The sequence below is a fragment of the Leptodactylus fuscus genome, chromosome 7 (genome assembly GCF_031893055.1).
Source record: "Leptodactylus fuscus isolate aLepFus1 chromosome 7, aLepFus1.hap2, whole genome shotgun sequence".
Classification (NCBI taxonomy): Eukaryota; Metazoa; Chordata; class Amphibia; order Anura; family Leptodactylidae; genus Leptodactylus; species Leptodactylus fuscus.
Window position 1 is genome coordinate 41,001,443 of NC_134271.1, and position 8,468 is coordinate 41,009,910.

The following is an 8,468-nucleotide window of genomic DNA, read 5'->3' on the forward strand; positions in this document are numbered from 1 at the left end:
CATTTTACAGGCATATTTTTACATGTGTAAAACATATCATTGAAGTCAATGGGAGTCTTATTTTTACACGTGTATTTTGCAAAAATACACGCGCGTTTACTTCGTCTGAAGGCTCCCTAATTTTTTTTTCTCTTCCCTGCCTTACAAAATCCAAAACTTTATTTTTCCATTCAGAGCCATATTTTGTGAACAAATAGTACTTCATAATGGCATCATTTAATATTCTGTGCAATGTGATGAGAAGCTAGAAAAAAAAAAAATTAGAATGGGATGGAATTGCGGTAAATATGACATATAATACTAGGGCAAACGTATGAAGACTGGCGTATCATATGCCAGTCTTAATAAACTAATAAACACAAGGACCGAGTGATTTATGAAGAGGTTGTGGTCTCTTCATAAATCTGTATGCCATCCCTGCACCAGAATGGAAATCTACACAATTTAGGAACTGATGTAGATTTCGATTGTAACTCGCACCATAAAACTGCTGTTAGTTATAATAAATCTGTCGCAGAACATAGTAGGCATGACGAAGATTGGGGCTTGAAGCATAGGCTTGTCGCAAGAAAGCTGATGAATTTGCCCCACTATCAGTGTCCACTAGACCCAAAAAGAACAACTTTGTGTTCATCAGTTCAGATGTTGCAGCATCACTCTGGGCTACAGTTTACAATGTGTTTCTTGGCTAATTTAAACCTGTTCAGGACATGCTTTAAGTTTTTGTTTTTTCAACAAAGGGACTTTACAAGGAGTTTTGCTGGTAACTTTGCTTCCCTTAGGCCCAGTTCATATCTGCATTCCCCTCTTTGCATGAAAAATTCAGAAAGAAAAGCCTTGCAAGCAGCACTTTTCTCTCTGCATTTTTTGTGCGGAAGCCATACAGATCCCATTATAGTCTATGGGATCTGCAGGTTTCCTAAGGTATCTGCTTTTTTTATGCGGATTAGGTTTCCCTTCGGTGGGTGGGGGGCCCAAGCGGACCCCCGAACGGAAACCCATGCGCAGATGTGAACTAGGCTAAGGCCCCATACTGCAAAAATGCAGCTTTTTTTTTTTTGTTGTTGCAGACTTTGTTGCAGTTTTTTGAGCCAAAGCCATGAGTGGACTCGGCAAAAGGTGTAAATATAAGAGCTTCCTGTATATTTCTCTTTCCATCTGTAGCCATTCTTGGCCTTGGCTAAAAAAAAAAAAATGAAGTAACAAAATAACGCTGAGGCCCCATGGGCTGGAAACACCACGATTTGGCCACGGTGGAATTTTTTTTGGCATTTGCTAACATATATCTGCACACCTACATACATAAACAGTATATTATGCTCCACAGCAGCCCCTCCACAGCAGCCCCTATAATGCTCCACAGTGGCCCTTGTACAGTATAATATACTCCCTAGTGGTGCTTGCACAGTATAATAATGATTATGCAAAAAGCAGTCAATATTATACTAATGTCAACTGGCAGGTTGCCTGTGAATGTGTACTGTGCATGCCGACATATGTAATGGAAGAAGTGACGTCCTGTGTCCAGAAGGATCGGACCAGAAGACAAGTGTGATGGAGTGGGAGGAAAGTTGACTTAGTTTAGTGACGAAAGTTGACTTAGTGTCTTTCCCCGTAAAGTCCCTGGAAAATGTGCCTGGGGCAGTCACATGACCGTCCTGGCGATCTTGGTAAATATAAAATTTTTGTAACAGTAATTTGGAAGGTAGGTGGGGTGGAGGAGGGAGTGGGTAGCCTTAACACCTTTCAGACATCCACTGTAGTATAACAGCGGATGTGGAGTTTTCATATATGGCACCCACCTAGAAGCAGAGCAGGGAACCATAATAGCCGAATCCCCGCTGTTTCATACAATGGAGACGGATCGTAATGGTGTAGTCAGTCTCCTCTGATAGCGGGCATTAACCCTTTTCTTTTTATTGCCCCCAATACCTTTTTTTTTTTTTTTTTTGTCTAGTGCCACCCCAGCCCCACCCCCCTCATAATTTCAGTTTTGTTTTTCGTAGGATGCTCTAGCGTGACGAGACATACACACAGTAGATCTATACATGAGCCATAAGCTGAAATAACAATTCAGTCATAGCACAAAAGATCTATCTCCGGTTTAAGTCCACTGAACTGCGAGACTAAAATCAAGGCCCCCTTTCCTAGATTCTAAATAAAAATAAACAGAAACAGACAAATTATACATCCCCCTACATCCAAAAATGTGTGAGCTACGAAGTTATAAAAGTGTTTTTCCCTGTACTGTGAATGCCGTAGTGAGAAAAATCAACATGAAGTACAATCTATCCTGCAAAAAATAAGCCCTCGCAAAGCTCTGTGAACAGAAAATTATAACTTACAGTGCCTACAAGTAGTATTCAACCCCCTGCAGATTTAGCAGGTTTGATAAGATGCAAATAAGTTAGAGACTTCAAACAAGAGCACAGTTATTCCAGTAGATCTGGAAAATACGACAAACCGCTCCTAAACCCTAGGAATATTATTCCAAAAAACGGAAGAGAAAAACACGCAGAGGAACAAGAGGAAGGGGTAAAAAGGAGCAGATATTCAATGAGGAAAAGGAATTAAGTTCCCCCCAGGAATGCAATACCAAATTGGAAGAATCATGTGTGGCTAATTTGTCATCGATACCTCTTACTAATGAACAGATCGGAGTCTTAGAAAAAGGTCTGAATTTTGCGCCTACCAGAACATTTGACGTATTCCAAACCCTTTTGGACATTAATAAATTCGTACGGGCTCTTACGATTAAACGACATTTTTATTCACTTGAAAAGGATACCGATGGAGATAAAAAATGTGAACATGACTATATTTTGGAGGACATGCATTCGCTACCCCTTGGTAGCTCAGTTATGGAACATACTGTCACTCAAAGCTTAATGGATATGGCATATGATGGTGGAATGCCATGTAAAAGCGTTGACCATATCCCTGTGAATCGTTCAAATAGTAGTTTCTATCCTATTAAGTCGAGAGGCTATAGTTATCCGCTTTTCCAACATAAAATGGAGGAAGACCTATTATCACTTAAAGATAAATGTCTTATTTCTGATAGTCATTGCAGCAATTTTTCCCCCCGAGAAACAATTGCCTTAAACCAACTTAAGAAGATCGAATCGATCGTAATCAAAAAGGCTGACAAAGGGGGAAAAATTGTTGTTATGGACCGGAAAGACTATGAGAATGGTTGTCTGGAAATTCTTGAGGATTGTAATACATACAAAAGGCTTACGTTTAATCCTACCGAAAAATTTAAAGTAGAACTAAAAGTATTAATAGAGGAGGGCATAGCTTTGGGTCTATTTAATAAAATTGAAGCAGATTTTTTGTGTAATGACTTTCCTTGTACACCAGTTTTTTATGGCTTACCAAAGCTGCATAAGAATGTCTTGCCTCCTCCCTTAAGACCAATTATTGCTAGCAACAATTGTTTGAACGAGCCGTTCGGTATTTGGCTCGACAGTATATTACAGCCTCTTGTCGAGAGAACTACAGGCTTTATTAGAGACAGTAAGGAGATCCTCAATAGTTTTGATAAATTCTGTTGGAAGGACAGTTATAGCTGGCTTAGCTGTGATATCTGTGCGCTCTACCCGAGTATACCCCACTCTGCCGCATTGGAGGCACTTGCGTTCCACCTGTATAAATATAGCAAGTTGACTGAGCCCACATGTGAGTTTATCATTAGTGTCACCTCTTTTCTGTTATCTCACAATTTTTTTATGTTCCAGGAAAATTATTATTTGCAGATCTGTGGGGCACCGATGGGTGCCCCATTCTCTCCGTCTCTGGCCAATCTTCTATTGGCCTTTTGGGAAGAAAGATGTATTTTTTCATATTCCAATCCTTTTTTGCATCATTTGTTCTGGTATGGGCGCTATATCGATGATATCCTCATTGTGTGGGATGGAGATATAGCGCCCATACCAGACTTCATTTCCTATTTGCATCATAATCCTTTTAATCTCAAGTTTACTTTTTCCCATAATTTAGTGGAGGTTAATTTTCTGGATGTCTCACTTGTGGGCTCAGCGACTACAAACAGGGTCAGTACTTCTCTATATAGGAAGGAGGTGGCGGGTAATTCGATACTTAGAGCAGACAGTTGTCACCCCTCACATACCATCAAAAGTGTACCTATAGGTGAGCTTGTAAGAACAAAGAGAGCATGCAGTGAGGAATCTAAATTTTTGGAACTAGAAAGCAATACTCTATCACGACTCCAATGTAGGAAGTACCCTAATTGGATGCTGAAACGTGCTAGTAGTAAGGTGGAAAGGAGGGACAGAAAAGATCTACTTTGTTCTAAGGGGGAGAACTATAGGAGAAATGGCGGCAATTACAACAAAAAAGGGTTTGTATTTTCAACTCCTTATAGTCCCCAGTTTAATGAAATCAGGAAATTAATAATGAAAAATCTACCTATATTAGAGACGGATGTGATCTCAAAAGAGATCCTAAAAAATGGAGTTCAATGTATTCCAAGAAGAGCTAAAACCCTGGGTAATATTTTATCCCCGAGTTGTCTTCCTCCTAGATATGATGTTCTCTCATCCGAAAAAATGGGTTTCTTTAAATGTAAATCTCCAAAATGCAATGTGTGTAAACTTACAAATGACTGTGCCATTGTCTCTAGTTATGCTTCTCCTTTTTCACGTAAAATTGAAACCTATATGGACTGTAATAGTGAATATGTTATTTACTGTATAAAATGCACTTCGTGCAATGTTGATTATATAGGGTGTACAACCAGAGCCTTAAAAATTCGAATAGGAGAACATGTTAGGGACAGTGGCAAAGACATAAATGATAGTATGTCGGGGGTATCCAGGCATTTTTCTGTTCAACATCAGGGTGGAGTACACATGATGCGGTTTTTTGGAGTAGAAAAAATAGACAAACCGCTTAGAGGTGGAAACATGAAAGCTTTATTATTGAAGAGGGAAGCTTGGCACATTCATCAATTTAATAGTAGAGCCCCTTATGGGATGAATATTAAATCAGACTTATCATATATATACTGATAGGGGCCATCCTTTCCCTTTTCTCATTCTCCCCCCCCCCCCCCCCCCCGTTTTTCTGGTTCCATTTGCAATATGAATATAATCTTTTGGTACTTACTGTGTTTAATATATCCAATACATGCCTTTTCGGGTTTCTTTTCCTCTTTTCCTCTTTTCTGTCAAAACTTCTGATTTCCGTTATCCTTGAATTTCAATATATGGTGTATGATTGAACTAGAGGGCGCTGTTGCGGCTATCCATCTGCAGTTATTTATATGCTGTAATCTTATTGGAGAGAGGTACCATGTGACATAGAATGGGAGGTACTTTACGTTCCATTGATTAATAAGGATATTCATAGAGGGGCGGGATTTCTTTCTTTTTTGGCAGACGTAGCCTTTCCCCCATATCATGTGATCCTCTCTGTATCACATGATCGGTGATATCACGTGAATGGATTATTGTGACGCTTGGATTATTCACCTATGCTTAGAGAAATACAGAAGTCTATTATTGGAGGTAATGCAGGTTTCCCTTACATATTGTAAACTCGGATGATCCTATTAGAGTACATCTATAGGTTTTTCTTTCTTCTTTTTTCTTTTTTCTTCTTTCTTTTTTATGTTTTTGTTATACATACGGCATCTATGCATTTGTGACTGGGATGCTATTGGGTATATCTTTTACTCTTTATTAAGGAATATTCGCCTATTGTAAGAGAATATTACATACCATATAGACAGTTTATCTAAATGTATTATTGAGAATAACTAATTGTGGAAATTTTAAAAAACTACTGATAGGCGAGAGCAGAGGTCAAATGGCAGCTAGCCTCAGGTGACACCAATACACCGGATGTTAAAGAACATATAAATGTATGCTTAGTTCAGAGAGTTAATACGCTATGATTAAGAGGTCTACCTACCTCGAAACGCGTTAGCGGTTTTTACTTCACTCTATATGTTTTCTTTCTATCACTTCGTTTGTGTTATGTATCTATTTTTTTAAGAAGATGAATTAAAGTTACGAGTTTTAAAGACTGGAGTGTTGCGGACCATTATCCTCTTTTTTTCTACCCTTCGAAGAGCAGGATTTATTAACAGATGCATAAATCTTACAAACCAAAAAGTTATGTTGCTCAGTTAAATTTTAATAAATTTTAAACATAAAAGTGTGGGTCAATTATTATTCAACCCCTAGGTTTAATATTTTGTGGAATAACCCTTGTTTGCAATTACAGCTAATAATCGTCTTTTAGGGAGCATTCACACGGTGTAACGTCCCGCGAGATTTGGCACGTGTACGCCGCGTGACCCTTTGCGTGCCGTACACGCTCCCATTGAGTATGCGCCGCGCTAGTTTGCGGCCGTGCATTTATTCACGGCCGCAAACTAGCGCGGCGCATACGCTCCCCGCTCCCATTGAACTCAATGGGAGCGTGTACGGCACGCAAAGGGTCACGCGGCGTACACGTGCCAAATCTCGCGGGACGTTACACCGTGTGAATGCTCCCTTATAAGACCTGATCAGGCCGGCACAGGTCTCTGGAGTTATCTTGGCCCGCTCCTCCATGCAGATCTTCTCCAAGTTATCTAGGTTCTTTGGGTGTCTCATGTGGACTTTAATCTTGAGCTCCTTCCACAAGTTTTCAATTGGGTTAAGGTCAGGAGACTGACTAGGCCACTGCAACACCTTGATTTTTTCCCTCTTGAACCAGGCCTTGGTTTTCTTGGCTGTGTGCTTTGGGTCGTTGTCTTGTTGAAAGATGAAATGACGACCCATCTTAAGATCCTTGATGGAGGAGCGGAGGTTCTTGGCCAAAATCTCCAGGTAGGCCGTGCTATCCATCTTCCCATGGATGCGGACCAGATGTCCAGGCCCCTTGGCTGAGAAACAGCCCACAGCATGATGCTGCCACCACCATGCTTGACTGTAGGGATGGTATTCTTGGGGTCGTATGCAGTGCCATCCAGTCTCCAAACGTCACGTGTGTGGTTGGCACCAAAGATCTCAATCTTGGTCTCATCAGACCAGAGAACCTTGAACCAGTCTGTCTCAGAGTCCTCCAAGTGATCATGAGCAAACTGTAGACGAGCCTTGACATGACGCTTTGAAAGTAAAGGTACCTAACGGGCTCGTCTGGAACGGAGACCATTGCGGTGGAGTACGTTACTTATGGTATTGACTGAAACCAATGTCCCCTCTGCCATGAGATCTTCCCGGAGCTCCTTCCTTGTTGTCCTTGGGTTAGCCTTGACTCTTCGGACAAGCCTGGCCTCGGCACGGGAGCAAACTTTCAAAGGCTGTCCAGGCCGTGGAAGGCTAACAGTAGTTCCATAAGCCTTCCACTTCCGGATGATGCTCCCAACAGTGGAGACAGGTAGGCCCAACTCCTTGGAAAGGGTTTTGTACCCCTTGCCAGCCTTGTGACCCTCCACGATCTTGTCTCTGATCGCCTTGGAATGCTCCTTTGTCTTTCCCATGTTGTCCATGTGTGAGTGCTGTTCACAAGTTTGGGGAGGGTCTTAAATAGTCAGAAAAGGCTGGAAAAAGAGATAATTAATCCAAACATGTGAAGCTCATTGTTCTTTGTGCCGGAACTACTTCTTAATACTTTAGGGGAACCAAACAGAATTCTGGTGGTTTGAGGGGTTGAATAATAAATGACCCTCTGAATAAACTTTTCACAATTTAAAAAAAAAAAATTAAAGAAATAACATTCTTTTTTGCTGCAGTGCATTTCACACTTCCAGGCTGATCTACAGTCCAAATGTCACATTAATTCCGAATGTGTAAACCTGCTAAATCTGCAGGGGGTTGAATACTACTTGTAGGCATTGTATGTGCTTGCGAAGGCGGGGAGTAAAACAAAAATGGCTGCTTCAAGAAAGACTTTCAATTGTAACTGGTAACTTCAGGTCTTCTTTGATCTTTCTGGAGGTGATCATTGACTGCGCCTTGGCCAACCATTGTCTCTTCTTCAATCAATGTGAACATTAGTTATCAGCTTCCTTTCACATTGCAGATTTTGGTTGCCACTAGAGATGAGCGAGTACTGTTCGGATCAGCTTATCCGAACAGCACGCTCGCATAGAAATGAATGGACGTAGCCAGCACGCGGGGGGTTAAGCGGCCGGCCGACGTCAAAGCGGAAGTACCAGGTGCATCCATTCATTTCTATGGAGCGTGCTGTTCGGATCGGCTGATCCGAACAGTACTCGCTCATCTCTAGTTGCCACAAAACAGCATTTGATTCAGGTGACCCTAAACTATCTATCTGGAAGCTGAGCTGATATGTTGGATTCTGATGATGGTGTGGTCATGTCTGTCTACAGCAAATAAGAGGTTAAATGCCTGTGCTAGAAGAACTTTTTTTTTTTTTTTTTAGGAATTTGAAGCAAATTTTTTTCTGCTCGTCTGATGGTGATCTTGCTGAATTTGGAGCAGAATTAGGAT